At 37.9% G+C, this 16,139-nt stretch overlaps 1 protein-coding gene across 1 annotated transcript in view; it reads left to right on the top strand.

The window, feature by feature from the left end:
- Positions 1 to 714: 714 nt before the first annotated feature.
- LOC148184538 (urea transporter 2-like) overlaps positions 715 to 16,139 on the top strand; it is a 307,863-nt gene continuing 292,438 nt past the window's right edge. The window contains exon 1 of the mRNA XM_088054095.1: positions 715 to 820. The gene's annotated coding sequence lies outside the window, so the exon portion shown is untranslated. The remainder of the gene's footprint in view (positions 821 to 16,139) is intronic.

Genomic DNA, 16,139 nt, shown 5'->3' on the forward strand with positions numbered 1-16,139 from the left:
CTTTTTGATGTATGTGTATTTCTTTTCATTAAAACTAAATCAAATATGAGGGCCCTGACAAGCAATAAATATGAATTTATATCCTTTTTCCGATTTTTTCGTTATAGAGGAGCTCTCCTTCTATAAATGTTTTTCACATTTTGAATACAAAAAAAACCCCCAAAACTATACTATGCCGAAAAATTTTCAAAATGGGCACTGCAAATTTACAACACATACCCCAGTGATGAAGTTTAAAGGAGGAGCTTTGACCTCAGGTGTATTTATTTGCTTTTCAAATAGAATCAATTACTTTGACTTTTGCTTTTGATTTTGGAAAATTCTGGTTTCTTCTACAGCCCAATTCAGGAAATATCGGTGCCCTGAACAGCAGTTAATAAACACTTGCTTACTCCAGACATGGTTTTAAATCACACCCAAATGAACAGAAACACATTATTGAAGCCTGTATTAAACATTGCTCCTGGGAAATATTCTGACCAGGAGCACATTCAAATACACACTAAACTCATACACACCCTATTTCAGACCATGCATTGTATGTGAAGTCATAATTCCCTTTTCCTGAGCTCTTGGACATATGGGATGCAGAGAAAATTTTTTTAATTTTACATATGAAATAGTGTGAAATGAGTAAACTTAAATTCATCACAGCCTTTAAATGAGAGGAAAAACTAACCAAATTAATCAATCTGCTCTTTCATTCAGGTCCAAGAAACTCCTCCTGGAGCTTTTTCCTGCTTTGGATTTCTTATCATTTTCACCAAACCGGGACTGAATCTTCGCACCATTCCACCATTGAAGTGAGATTTTCCGACTGGTAAGTATGAGATTAAAGAAAACGTACTGATTAGATAAATGTGGCAGAGCCCCAGTGACCATCAGGAGATGCTGTGGATAATCTGAGTTTTTTCAGAGTCGAGGTGATGGATTTGAATCTAAGTCTGGGTTGGGTTGAATTTTCATGTCTTTAAATGCTGTCTCAAGTATCAAGTAATTTCTGTCCCACAAAAATCAGGTGGGAAATTCTTCCCTAAGAGTGTTTTTTTGCTCTCAATTACAATCTCTGTTCCTCTTGTTTTGTTTAGTTTCTCAGTTTTTTTCTAATGGCAGCTATTTATCTGGCTCCTTGCCTCAGTAGATTTTTTTGCTTTCCTTTTGGTCTTTTCTTAAACAAGGATAAATCTGCTAAGTCCTGTAAAGTACAGGGAAGTCATGGGTGCCCTTAAAATGAAGTAGCAACAGTTACTTCAAGAAAACTCACTCACAGAAAATACCAAGAAAGATTTAATAGAAAATTATGAACCTTTCCTTCGAGTGCAGTGTAACCAGTGTCTAGCATACAGATCCCCTTTCCAGAAGAAGACAGGTCTGTAAGGTAGATACAATTTTCCAAAGAGTGGATTTGTTCCAGTCCATCTAGAAAAGGTACAGAATTACCAACTGATTTGTGGAGAACCATTTGGCTTCTAAACCCCACAAAATATTTACAGAAAACTTCAAACGCAAATGTTTCCAGATATGTATCTTGTTTGTCTATAAGTTTTTCAAAATTATTTATATGGTTTATTACTTAGCAGTAACAAAAACTTTTGACACTTTCACTTTTTTTCAGGGGAGGGGGGGGTTACAGTAGGGGGTTGTGAGTCCTTTTGTTTCATAATGTAATTTTGTACCATGTTTTTTTTTTTTTTTTTATCAGATCATTACCTTTACAGCTAACCCTTTGTTGGTTACAAACGTTAGGTACATTTACTTGTGCAAGTAGACTCTGGGTTCAGGATGGGGTCAGCAGACCTTATCTGTGCTGATAAATGTGGGGTTTTGCCTATGAATGGGATTCTGGTAACAAAACCCCAGGTACAGACCTGTCCAGTGCAGCTGTGGCAGCCTGAGCTCTGGGTAACTGCAAAGATGGGATCTGCTGGGGCTTCTCTTTGTGTGTGTTTGCACAACTGAATCACCATGGATCATACTTGCAAAGCCTTTTATTTTTCTCCCCCTCCCGGAAAGCCATATCTCTCTTTATCTTCTGCATCAATCTCTCCCCACACTGAGACAGTAAAGTTAGGACACAGGATGGCTTTGTCTGCAGGAGCACATTCAGACCAGTCTTCCAGACTAATTTTCTGCTTGGGTTACTTTCCTAATTATAATTTGTGTTCTCATCATGTCGTGGTAGAGTACATTTTAAATGAGCTTGCAATACACAGCGTAGAATACCAGCTTTATAGCACTGTCCATAACCCAGAATACCAGTTTTAAATTTGTCATAATGCAAATGCCATAACAATTGCAAGTTTTCAACCCTGTGATCTATTTTTTTTCTCCAGCTCCTTGTAAACTGAAGGTTCAAGTTTCATTTTCCCACTCCATATGTAAGAACATTGGAGCAGGATGTTGATCTAACTCCTTACAATCAGAGCTGTGTATGTTATGGATCGTGTTCCAAAACACTGTTAAATATGTGGAAAGGGAAAAAAAATATTACATTAATTATGCCTTATTTTGCCCTCTTATGCTTGCTAATAGGTTTTAAATGGGCTGTTTGGGGTTTTTTACTGATAACCACAAAAAAGTGTTTCATTCTCTGAATTAATACTAGGACCATTTTCTGGGAAGGGGGAACTAATTTTTTATTGAGTGATAGAAAAAAGATGCCTGATTCTGTTGAGGCTAGAAGAAGCAAAAGGCAGCTCTGACTTAGCCACCTACTCCTTGGGAACTGTCTCATGCAAAAATTTTCAGGGGAGTCTTATTCTATTGAGTCCATTGAGAGACACTTTATAAGAGCAGAGCCATACACAAAATGTGCACAGGGAAAAGAAAAAGTTACATATATTGTTTACAAGTTAATTTGGACATGTTTATTTGCACACCTTACCTAGCCTGACTTACCCTACTGCAGCTTCTACCTACAGATACTCAGTTAAACCAGGATTTTATAATAAAATCTCCCATGTTGCCTTTGAGAGTGGTCACAGGGAAGCCGGATTGTTTCTCATCCTGAGGAACCGTATCCTTCTGTTGTCATACAGCAGGATAAATGACAGTACCATGTGACAGAGAGAAAAAGCTCAGCTTCTATGTCTCCCTGGTCCCACTTTGCAATCTGTTGAGATGGGATTGCATGTTTGGAACTGGTTAGTCCCTGAATGCTGATTTCAATCTCACCCTTTGTAGCCTTGTAGGAAAAAAAATCTCAATGCTGCCCTGGTGGGTAATAGTTATAGATCATTAGTTGCAAGACTAATTCACTGTGAAAGTGTATGATAGCACGAACACTCGTTGTCCCAGTGCAGCCATACTCATTGGAAGGTTTTTGTGTGAATGTTTTCCATTGAGCTATGGATGTTTTGGGTTGTCTAATAAAAAAACTGAATGTTTTGCACTTCTGTGTGCCCCAAGCACAAACATCTCACAGATGTGAGGGGGATGCTCCCCCTACATTGCAGAGAGCTCAGGAGAAGAATGGTGGAACATCCTCCCAGCCCACCCATCTTGAGTGTGGCAGGAGGAACAGCCAGAGCTGGGGATCCACTGCTCTCCAAGGGAAAACAGAAAGAGATTTGTCCCTTCATCTCTCAGTAGTCACAGGATCCTTCTCCTCATCCAGGCTGCCAAAAACCACCCAGTGGATGCCAGAAATTAACTTGCCTGAGGAGGAGCAGGGCAGGACAGTGGGGATGCAATGGTCCCCAGGAAAGTGCAGCTCAGCGCTTCAATCATGTCCCCAGACCTGAGCAGCTGAGCTGTGGAAATCACTTTGACGTAAATCTCTGAGCCGCGTTTTTGTCTGAAATAAATGGTGCATAAAGGAAATGCAAAATTGTTTGGTGGACAGGATTATCTATGTGTTTACCGCTCTCAGCACTTTTCTTTTGTCTTTTGACTGTGTAGCTCTCGTTGGTGTGAATAGCTGAGCACGAAGCGAAACTGCTGAACACAAGCAGGGAGTGAGAGAGCTCTCCCTTTAAACCTGTGACAGCTCTGCACTCGTGATTGCAGGAAATGTCAAGTTAGAGGAATTACTAGTAGTACAAAGTAATTATTTTTCATTTCCAAGGTTGTCTGTTCAGTGTTAACCCAAATGTAAACTTTCTATAACTCGGCATCATTATCACACTCCCCCCCACCCCACGGATTTCATTTATTACTTATTTATTACATTTTCATTTATTTATTTATTACTTTCAAATCCAGTTGCTATTTTACATGTGCACCCTCACACATATATACACACAGCTGTGGCAGCTCATAGTGAGTTTTTCATGGCATTCCATCCCTTCAGCTCTATTTGAGTATGTATTATTCTGTTGCCATAACATGCTGATGATATACAATATTTGTATAAAGATTAAAATCAATGTTTATCACATCAGAGCACTATCATTCAAAAGGGAAGCACAAATCAATAATTCATTAAGCGAGAGAGAAATGAATGATTTGAATTTGTTGTTCTTCTCCCCTCTAATATTTTCAAAAGGAATTCCATTGTTTAAATGAAGTTTGATCACTTTTGGACTAAATGAGCCTGATTTAATGCATCTGATAGTAGTCAGCATAATATTCATCATGGGACAAATAGTAGAAATGCACAATTATTGTATATATTATTCTGTTTGCTGAAACTTCGTATTCATTAAAAATATTTCATTCTATAGAAAATACTGGGGGTGAGGGTGTTGAGGGTGTTATATTGGGTTTCAAGCTGAATGAAATAGCTTTTTTAAATATAGAGAAATTTATTCAAGTTGGAACCCTTCACATTCAAAAAAGCTTGTCTCACGAAAAATGAATAGAGCTACTTTGAAAGAGAAAAATATGCTCTTTAAAAAAGGGTATACTCAATCTAGTTAATGTTAAGAAGTGTAACACTTCTGGAAAAATTAGAAAAATTTTCCTTGGGGTTTCAAGTTTTCACTGAAACAACCAGAAGAATAGAAATATAAAAATGTGACTGCTAGTCAGATCAATATTTATTTTTTCACTGATAATCAGCTATTAATTTTCTTCTTGTATTCAGAAGAACAAGCTTCACCATTCTCTCTGTGCATCGTGTGTATGCCGTAATTGCAGGAAGGTCCAAATTTCTCTGAACCTGTCCAAATCCACAAGAAATCCGTGTCATCTCCCACACTGGAAGAAGGGCTAAATGAATCAGCCCCTGGATTTCATATGCACCCTTAGTCCTCCCAATTTCCTAATCCACCAGCAATAAAGTGGTCATTGCTGATGACACAGGGAATTCCTTGTGGTTTTAAAACACAATGACAGAGTATCCACCAGGAACCACAGAGCATTAGCAGCTGCTTTCACTGGGGATGAGTGTCCCCTATTGATTGGTTTTCACTGCTTGAGCTCAATAATGCTTTTATTTATGATGATAGAGTTTATGATTGCTTATTTTTCTGCTGTGTGTTAAGATGAGCTTAGAATCAAATTGCCATATGATAAATTGGATTCTGGATTCTTGTAGAAAATACTTTGTTTGTTCCCAGATATATATAACAAAATCCAATAGAAAAGAAAAAACAAACACCCACACTGGCCTTGAAAGTTTCCAATCTCTAGTCTTTGACGTCCCCACCACAGAGATGATGACTTCCTCTCTGCTCAGCTTCCAATCCATTCTGATGGCCCTGTGAGGAACTTTATTTTCAAAATTCTACCTTCCCTATCAAATTCCCCCTTCAAATGTGAATTTACAATAGGGGCTGAAATCAGTACAGCTGACTGTGAGTTATTTGGTTGACAGGTCAAATGTAATCTAGACTGGGTCCGTGAAGTGGTCACACAAATGCAGAGACAAAAAAAAAACCAAGAAAGATTGTCAAAATTTAGAAGCTCTGGCCCAACAAACAAAAAAACACATTAAAAACACATGACAAACAAACAAACAAATCCCCAAAAAACAAAAAAAAAACCCACCAAATTAAAAATAAAAGTTAAAAAAAACCCAAAACAATAACAACAAAAAATGGACAAACGAACAGAGAACAAAACCAGAACCAAAACAAAACAAACAAAAAAATCAAACAAACAAACAAAACCCCACATTCTTACCTATGTTTCCTCATAAATAGAAGTGGATTTATTTTGTGGCAAAATATGTTCAGTTGTTCTGCATTTAGGATAATCCTGGGTATCCCCTGCAATACCAGGCAGTATCACTCCTTGCACTGGCAGCCTCTTTACAGGACTAGAGATAACATCAAAGTAACTCTATAAATTAAGCTGCTGGTAATAACTAAGACTGGATGAAAAAACCCTCAAACTTTTAATTTTCTGATTCATATCTTCAATCAATCAAAACATGCTGCAGTTGTGTTCTAGCCTGTTTGCTCAGAAGAGATTCCTCCTTTGTGTTGATTGACCTTGTGCCATTGTATTTTTTATTGACTTTTAAGGTAGTTTTTACAACATTGAAGATGCATAAGTTAACAGAAAAGCAGTGTAGTAACTTTTCAAGATAGAAGGAGTCCATAAAAATGCAGGAAAGGTATAATTTACAATAACAGGAAATTACAAATTAGGATAACTCCCTTGCTCCCATACCTAGTTTGTCCCTCTGTACATATTTTCTGAATATGTCAGTAAAACATGAAGTGTTTACATACCATAAAAAGTTAATGGATTATAGAGTCAGCAAATACTTTAGTATTCTTAATAAGATTATTTTAGATATGATTAAGCTGAAATTCAGATGCAAGTATGTATACAGGATTTCTGAGCTGTAAAGACATTAATTATTTGAAGAACTGTGTTTGGTCTAAATCAAGAAAAGGCAATGAAAAGAGATATGGACTTTTAAGTATATGTAAGGAACATAAACATAAATATGATATTGACAAGAACAAAACACATTCCCTGAAAGCTCTCTGTACATGAGCTGTTTTAGATACGTCATTTGGGTTCAATAGAGCCTGTGTGGCCTCTCTTTATGAAAAACTAGTTATGTAGAAAACTTCAAAGCACATACATGCCAAGATTTTTTTTTGCCTTTTGCTGTCTATGTAGCTGTATGCACTTACTGATTGCTTGTTACTGTGCTTTTTTGTTAAATGAATTCCATTAAAACCAAATATTTTAGGATTCTCCAATCCTGCTTTGGAGAGGATGCAGTTATATTTCACGTTGCTGCTCTTCTAAGTGATGAGTCCCTATAGAAGAACTTTCTGAAAATTATTACCAATAATTTCACAGTGCTCCCCATGTCATCTTTTGACATCTGTGTTTAGCCATTAATAAAACAGGACAATTATGTTACTGGATCTCTCTGAGTTCAGCTGTCAAATAAGATTTTGTTAGTGTTATATTTTTTTTTTTTTTAGTTGTTCTTTTCCTGGAGGAAAATGGTGTCTTTCTTTTTATCAGATAAGGAGCTTTTGTGAGATTGTCTCATTTCACAGATTTCACAATCAGAAACCTAAAATTTGGTTTTAAAAAAATTGTGTTTTTTTAAAAAAATGGAGTTTTTTTCCATTGTATCTTTCTGGTTTCAGTAACAACATTAATCACATTGATCAAGTTTACCTTATATATTGGAGAAAAAGAGGCAAGTCACAGAACAATCCATCATTATCACCTGAATAAATACATTTGGCTACTTGAATTAGCCCCTCTGTTTACACTCTTTGGTAGAAAAGACAAATGTTTTTAAAGACAAACTATACCATCCTAAATCAGTATCTTCTGATATTGGCTAAATGAACTTCTACAGCACACCCTGTTCCTCTTCACAAGCCACAGAGAGGACCTAGAGCAACCAGCTCATGTCTAGGTGAGAGAATTGTACCCTGAGACCACCACAGTGCTGATCACACTGGATTTCCCTGCATCACACAGCCTTTAGGTGTTCCCCAAGGAATTTCTCTTGGAAACATCCCCAGGTGATGGTTTGTGGCAGTCTCATCAAGCAAAGATAGAGTCTGTCCAATGGCCTCCAGTAGCACGTAAGGTGACTTGGGAGGATGTTTCAGCTTTAAAAAAAGTTTTGCCATGGGTACAGACTTTCCATTTCATTTAGATGATCTGGTCATGAAAAAGAAATAATACTGAAAGACTGCAGTTTTCTGTTAAATCCTGTAGAACTTCTCCATAAAACAATAGCAAAGGCATCTCTTTACCAGAAGGCATTTTGCCAATTAAGATTTACTGTATTGGTTTTACATGTGGGACTTACTGCTGTTATTACAAGCACTGAACTTTTTCTCAGGCATCAGCCCACATCTTATTATGATTCAAAAATCCTTGTCATTAATCCCACTATATTGTTCTCAGTTGTGGGATACATTCATCAATGGGTGATCTCACTCTGCTTAATCTCATTGGTTTAGATTATTTCTTTTCTAGATATCCTTATCATGATCTTATCATCACAACCATTGCGAAGCTTGGCCCCAAAAGTGCTGTCATGTGTGTTGGGTTTGTTGGTTGTTGGTTTGTTTAGGTTTTTTTTAAATTAATATTTCACGATTTGATAAGAAGGTTAACATTAAACCCTCAATTGCCTCTGGTAAGACAAAGAGAACCTTTGGAAGCGACTCAACAGATGACTGCATCTTATGGATCTCAATTGCCTCCTCTTGGCAGGACTCTGATTTTTAAAGATTTGCTTCTGTGCACTGACATTTTTCACAGGTATCTAGACATGATTTGCAGTCAGCTGAATGCTGACTGTATCCCTGACTGTATAACTTTGTTTTGATAGAACCTTCTCAATCATACTGAGTAGTTCCTTTCCTCAGAACAGACTCAAAATTTCAACTCTGAAAATATTATCAGAACTGCCAGCTAATATTGAGTAAGTGTGAACTCCATCACTGACTTCTTCAGGAAGAAAACCCCACAGTCTTCCCTGTATCTAATTTTCTTTTCCTGCAGGTGTTCTAAAATACAGTAATGTCTTATAACACAAGAGTCCTTTCTTTGCAAGGTAGGTAAAGCAGGAAAAGCTACTGATATTGCACATCCTTTTTAAATTAAGCTAGTAGTCATACTTGTTGGATCACAGGGCTCCATGTGAAGCCTAGTTCTGACTCCATGTTTACCTTAACAGATTCAAAATAGACCTTGTGGCTCCCACAGGGAGCTCAGCAGACACCAGATTACACTACATTAAATTTAGCACTTTTTTTTTTGGTGGAAATGGTGAAGCTGATGAGAAAATGATTCAAGACTTTTTTTTTTTTTTGAGTCTGAAAGAGACATCAATTGACTGTAGAGCTCTCAAATCTACCGTGTCAGATGCTGGCTTTAGGAAGGAGGTAGATCTGTGTGTTCAACTCTTTCAAAGGTTATTTATGCAGTTTATCTAATGACTCTTTCATGTAAATGATCTCCCTCTGAGTTAGATTAGAGCCCTTGGAATAATAAAATGAGGTTAGGCACATATTAGTATGTGGATATACTCCTCTGCTCCTCTGAGGTCTCGTAACATTATTCATGAGTATATGAATGACCACAGTCTGTTCTGAGTCTGTTTTCAGGTCCCTTGTGCTCCCCAAAAGAAGCTTTTCTGAATATTTATATGTCATTCATGATTCAAAAGGGGTCTTTATGCTTTAACCATCCAGTCACTAATTGCATTTATACTGACCAGTCTGGGGACAGTACTGTAGGATTGAGGTAAAACATGACACATAATGTACAGTTTGTAGTGAGCAGATGCCTTTCATGAGTGCCTCATACTTCAGAAACTGTTGGTCAAAGCTGCTTAGTGACTGGATATAAATAAATCAATTTTCAAAAATCAATACTGGGTTGCAAACAATTTCTAAGAATAAAAGTACCTACACAAAGTATTGATGACCACCATTCATTCTGGATGAGAGGCCACTCTGAATTAAAAAACTGATTTGAACAAACATACAAATCATTCATGACCTCAGTTAGTCCCAGCAATTTAAATAATCTGATCACTGGCAACCTGTACAGCTGTTTGAGATAAATACAATATGTTTTATTCTTCAGTGCAGTTGTACAGACCATCTGCCATACGCTTCCAGAACTCTTGTGGATTTGTGGTCACAGGAATACCACTACAGAATCATTGCATTAGTAAATGTGGTCTAGTAGTACTCATGGTTTAGCAGATTTTGTCTTCGCTGCTATCAAACCAATCCATCCATCTACTACTGATATAAACTTTTGTTTTATATGCAATTATATTTCTATAATAATATTTCTGCTTTTATTTCCTTGGACTCATTTTCTTGATCTTGTTTTCTTAGTTATAATCAATAGCTCTTCGGTATAAGTCCACAGTTTCTTATGGATGGGTGTCACTACTTTCCTTCTGAGTCCTTCCATCCATCCATCCATCCATCCATCCATCCATCCATCCATCCATCCATCCACCCGCTGATCCATCACATGCCACTTTTAATAAGAACTTCTTACTACTTCTTCACAACTCTTCTTTTCCTGTGAAGTTCAGCAGTTTCCAGAAAACCCGTGTGGTGACCATGCACTACTCTAAATCCTAATCCAGTCCAATGTGGTGAACTGATGTGGTCCACGTGCCTTTGGTGACCAACCAGTGAGTTTCCAGTGCTGCACAGTGACTTTACAACAGGCAGACATTGGTCAAAACAAGATGGAGTGTCAGCACTCCAGCAAACTCTCAAATCCTTATCCAGCTACAGCTGAGTCCAGGAACCAAGTCCAAGAATTAAGAGCTAACCACACGCATGAATTCTCTCTTGCATGCATGAATACAGGTCAAGCATCATTGTATACGAAATAGAGATTTTGAGAAAACAAAAGTTATGCACGAATGATTTGACTTTCTGGCAAGAAAAACCTTCTTTCCTTCCAGTGGGTGACTGAGTTTCCAATAATTGTGTTGCAGGCAAGGGGATTTCTCTAATTAGCTGCACTCAAGGGTTGTTGGCATTTCTGTAGCCCTGAGAAATCCTCCTGGATGAGGAGAATGTTTGAGTCCCAAGGAGAAGTTCAGCCTGCTAGAGGGTATCTCTACAGATCAGAACCCCCTTCCACAAGTCAATTCATGTACCCTTTGCTTGAAAATGGAAGCTGAGATGGAGGGAGCAAAGATGTCACTCAGAGTATCTGTTTCAGAATCAAATGTCAAAAATTTAGTAAATGTCCCTTTTTCCTTTGATGTTTGTCTTCTGCTAATGATGATTTGGAGATATATGGTAAATTAAAGAGTTCTTTATTTTTTGGAAGGTCTGTAAATGCAACAAGGCCTCATTCTCCCATTACCCAGAATCTCAAACCGGTTATGAAAGGTATCCAGAAAAAGTAGATTTGTTTCTCCATGACTTATCAGAAGTTGGGAACAGGTCATGTCATTGTGAAATCAGCTGTGTCCCTGTCATACTGCAAGACTGTAGAGAAAATATCTTATCTTTGAGAACCTCATGTAAGTTTGTTACAGGAGTCAGTGTCACCTGGACCGCCGTCTACGGTTTGAAAGTGTAATAAAATAAAATAAATGCTGTAGTCTTATGACCCATCTGACAACACAAGTGGGCAGGATAAGTATGTTTTAAAAATTTAATAAAATCCCTATGTTAACATATATTTAGCATTATTTAGCATAATTTTCATATTAACATATAGGGATTTAACAATCCTCCAAACAGCTGACCTGTCCAGGTGGAAGAAGAACCGCATGAAACAAATGAGGACATGTATCAACACTCTGCCAAAAATAAAATAAAATTTGGGTGGTCAGCCATTAATTAGTTATATTAATTACACTTCCACTAAACAAAACCAGATCAGTCAGTATTTAGGCTGAAATAGAGTGGTGTTCAATAAATGCATTCTCTGACCCCTGTGGCAGTCTGATGCATTCCTGGAATCTGTTTATCCTGTAAAAAGCAGGAGTGAAACTTGTTCTCAGGAACAAGACCAGCAAAGATTAAAGAAGTAATTAAAGAGCAAAACTTCATGTTATATACTATAAAAACCTATTAACAAGGTTGGCTATAGTGAAGCTTTATATTATAAATAGACTGAAATGCTAGGTTGGCTGTATAAGCACTCTGTTTTCAGATATATTGCTGAACTGAGAGTTTTCATTGGATAATTAGCTGTGGTAGAACAAATTTCTGCACCTTAGGTTGATTTAGTCCTTGGAGTCCTCGTTTGAGTTTCTGAAAAGAAAGTGTGCAATTAATTGCTCAGCAGCCTGAGTGGAGAGTTGTAAGGAAACTACAAGTTAATACCCTTTCAGAGCATTTGAAAAACCTTCTGTGTAGGTAAGCTAAATGAGAGATCAACACACAGGAAAAAAAAGCATATTTGTACTCTGGTACACTAATGCAGGACAGACCACCACACAAACAGTGTGACCCCAGGAGGTGAAGAAATGCATTTTCCTAGTTGTTGTGCTGATAGCTGGCAGTTTGGGGGCAAGAAATGTGTCTGCATTGTGCCAGGGCTCATCGGTGTATGAAATAAAGTTTATCTTCAGTCCCTGTGGGTTATTGGGATGGGGAAACACAAAGAAATATCTTACACCTGACCCCTATACTTGCTTTCCAATATTCAGATCAGTAAAGCCTGTGAATTCTGCTAACCAGGGAATTTCTCTGGTTTAACTACCAGGAAAATAAACAGCTTGTGAATTCTATGTAAAAATAATACAGAAAGACATGAGGAAAACTTTCCCACCAACCGTACAGTTGTGCTTTTTGTGGGCAAAGGCAAATAGTTGTGACATCATCTGCCCTGGTCTGTGTACAGTCATGGTTTTCAGAGGAAACACACAGTGTGTAAGATTCACCATGGGTGTGAAGCTTGGCACGGACAGAGCCTTTGTGTGCAATCATTCAGAGTCAGGAAATGAGAGGGAAAGGGAATCTGTCTTTTATTACAAAGGCACTACTGGGGGCAGTGCTGTAAGGTACAACAAATAATAAGAGTACCAAAGTAAAAGTCTTCTATCTAACAGCCTGTTTGGTTTGTGAAACACTTAATTTAGGCATTTCCCTTTGTGCATGAATCTTAGAAAAGCCATTTTTAGCATGAATTCATTCATCTTCTCCAATTAAATTTTGCCATTTCAGAGCTAGAAAACAAAATTTCAAGGCTTTATTTTCAATGCCAGAGGAGGTCATGACAGAGAAAAATAGTGATCTCTTTTGGTCCTAAGGTGTAGGAAAGAGATTTTTGTGGGAAAAAAAAATAAAAGAAAATTCTAAAACAAGCAGAAGTGAAGCCTTTTCTCTATCACATATAACACCAAGAAAAAGTAGTGATCTGGTAATTTGAAGAAGAACTCTGTTTTCTGAATATGTGTCAGTAAGGAGATGGCAGGTAGTGAACAATTTAACCACTTTTTCTTTATTTCTTTTGTTTTGTTGTTATTATTACTATTATTATTATGTCATCATCATCATAATTATTGTTATTATCATCATCTCTCCTTCTCTACATTAACGAATGACCCTTATCTAAATACACAAATCTTACTGATTTTTTTCCCCCCCCCATAAATCTCTCCCCCACCCCACTGAGAGGGAAGAAGACAGCAAGAATCTGTGTGGCATTAAGTGCCAGGCTACACCACATCAGGAGCTGCAATGACTTTATTACCAAAAAGCATCAGTACATTCTGAATAAATCCCATCCTAGTTAGATGAAAATCATAATCCTAGCACAGCCTGGAGAAGGGAAGCTTCAGGGTGACCTGACTGTGCTCTTCCAGTACCTGAAGGGAGCTGACAAAAAAGATGGAGAGAAACTATTTACAAGTGCCTGGAGGGACAGGACAAGGGGGAATGGCTTCAAACTGAAAGAGAGTGGGTTTAGATTGGATATTAGGAAGAAATCCTTCCCTGTGAGAGTGGTGAGGCACTGGCACAGGGTGCCCAGAGCAGCTGTGACTTCCCCATCTCTGGGAGTGCTCAAGATCAGGCTGAACGGAGCTCTGAGAAACCTGGGACAGTGGAAGGTGTCCCTGACCATGGCAGGGCAATTGGAACCAGATGATCTTTGAGATCCCTTCCAACCCAAATTATTCTGTGATTGTGTGAAATGGCCAAGATGAGAGGAGGAAGTGGGGCCAACCTAAAAGTTCACCCAAGAGTTCATGTACTCATTTTCATATCTGCTACGTGGATCCTGGTGGGAGTCATGTGAATGCGGGAGGGTAAAATAGCCTCTAGCAAGCACCCCAGCATGCTTCTTGTTCTGTAGAAAATTTGCCTGTACAACTATTTCTTTTGGCTTGAGGCTCTGCAGCTCTGAAACTTCTTATGAAGAGAAGGGAAAAAAAAATAAAATAAGATAAAGAAAGTATCCCTAAGGGCCTCGTTCCCTGATTTGAAAGCCAATTTTTAACAGCACACATGACTTTCAAGATTAGATGCCCTGAAGCAAAATAGAGTTTAGAAAGTTTGGGGTTTTTTCTCCACAGGAAATGTTTGGAAGTTCCATGAAATTATGTGTGGGGACTGTTGGCAAGGGGTGGGAAGGGCAGACCCCAAAATACAGAAATGTAAAGAAGGAAAGGTTTTTTAAAAAATATGGTGTTGGGCAGATGCCTTGGAAGATAAACACATTTCAGATCTGAAAGGTTAGGGTGCTTGTCCCTCCATTTTAATCATGGAAAGGCTTCAGACAACTGACCCCTTGCAGTAAATGTGCCTCATTTAGATCTCTTTTACAGCTGTTTGGGCCAAAGTGAGTCAATTCACTTAATGAAGCTCCTCCTGATTTACATCATGACAAGTAGACTTGGAAGCAATCAGAGAGAGTAATTCTGGCAAAAGCAGTTTCGCATGATACTCCATTAACCTACATTCACACAAAGATGCTGTCCCTTTCTCTTCTCCCTTTAATTTCTATTCTGTTCTGTTCTGATTCATGAGGCTGGAAGTTGGTTCATTCCTGTCTTCACACTTAAGATAAGTAACATAACAGATGTGTCACTGTGAAGCCCTACATGGATCGCTATTTTTCTCCCACTGAATTGCCACTTGGAAACAATGTTGGATGACAGTTGTGGACATTGAAAATTGCTTGAAATGTGAGGGGAATTTTAAATTCTGAACTCAGTCCAGCCTTTAATAATGTGCCAGCCTTTGTCATCAGTTACTTAACAATAGATATGCATTCTGCTAGAAAAAAATGCCCTGTGGTATTATCTCAATATAAACGGACTGTAAATTATCATATGGCGCTGGAGAACATGGCTACAACATCAGCCTTTGTAGTCTTTTGGGTTTTGTCTACTAGAGCCTTCTTTGGCTAATAAAACAGGATTTGGCACCCAGTGCTGAAGAGGAGGTCCAAGGCACCTTATTCATACAGTGCTTTCTGCTTGCCGATTTTATTTTTATAGTTTGAGGGTTTTTCTGTTTTGTTGGTTTATTTTTTGGTTTTGTTTATTTGTTTGTTTGTTTTCATGTGTTTTTTTAACGTCTCAGTGTCATGGTAAGTCTGTGCATCATGGCTCCCTTGTGCTGGATCGCTGCAAAAATCATCCGCTGCTCTTGTGGTTCTCAGTGGGATTTATCCCTGCATGTAAATAAATGACCAATGGGTCATTAGTGATAGGAAGGAGATAAAAAAACTGTGAGAAGTAGCATTGTCACTGAGCTAGAGCTGGCTTCTGGCAAGCACTGCACATAAAAACACAGCTTCTCTGTGTATTTGTATAAAGGGGACCAAAGAAAGGGGTGATATAAGGATTCAAGAGGAGTGGGAATACTTAAAAACACATAGTAGAATTAGTAGTTCATCTGCTGAAAACAGTTATTTCAATGTTTTTTCAAGAGTAACTACTTCCATAGGAGAATTTCACTATTCACCTCTTGCAGAGAGTCTCTGTTGACAAACACACATGCCTTAAGTCCTCAGGACTTAAAAATGGATGAAAATTATTTTCAGTAACACAACTGGCCCTTACAGGAAGAAATTTCACCATAAAAAAAAAAACCAAAAGTTGCACTTCATTTGGTAGAAACCATTTTGAAATATTTTGGAAGCCATTCTGCACCACAAAACTTATTCTTTACTTCAGTCAAGAGAAGAAATGGACATTTTCTAAAAGCAAAACAAACCTGGGTAAATGTTTGTAGGCAGTACATTGCCTTATTCACACCACAGTATCCCCAAAACATTGAAACAATGACTTTCTAACGCTGAACTTACAT

Source organism: Pseudopodoces humilis, chromosome 4 (assembly GCF_049639895.1).
Source record: "Pseudopodoces humilis isolate 2021_Gansu_Grassland_sample_001 chromosome 4, ASM4963989v1, whole genome shotgun sequence".
NCBI classification, from domain to species: domain Eukaryota; kingdom Metazoa; phylum Chordata; class Aves; order Passeriformes; family Paridae; genus Pseudopodoces; species Pseudopodoces humilis.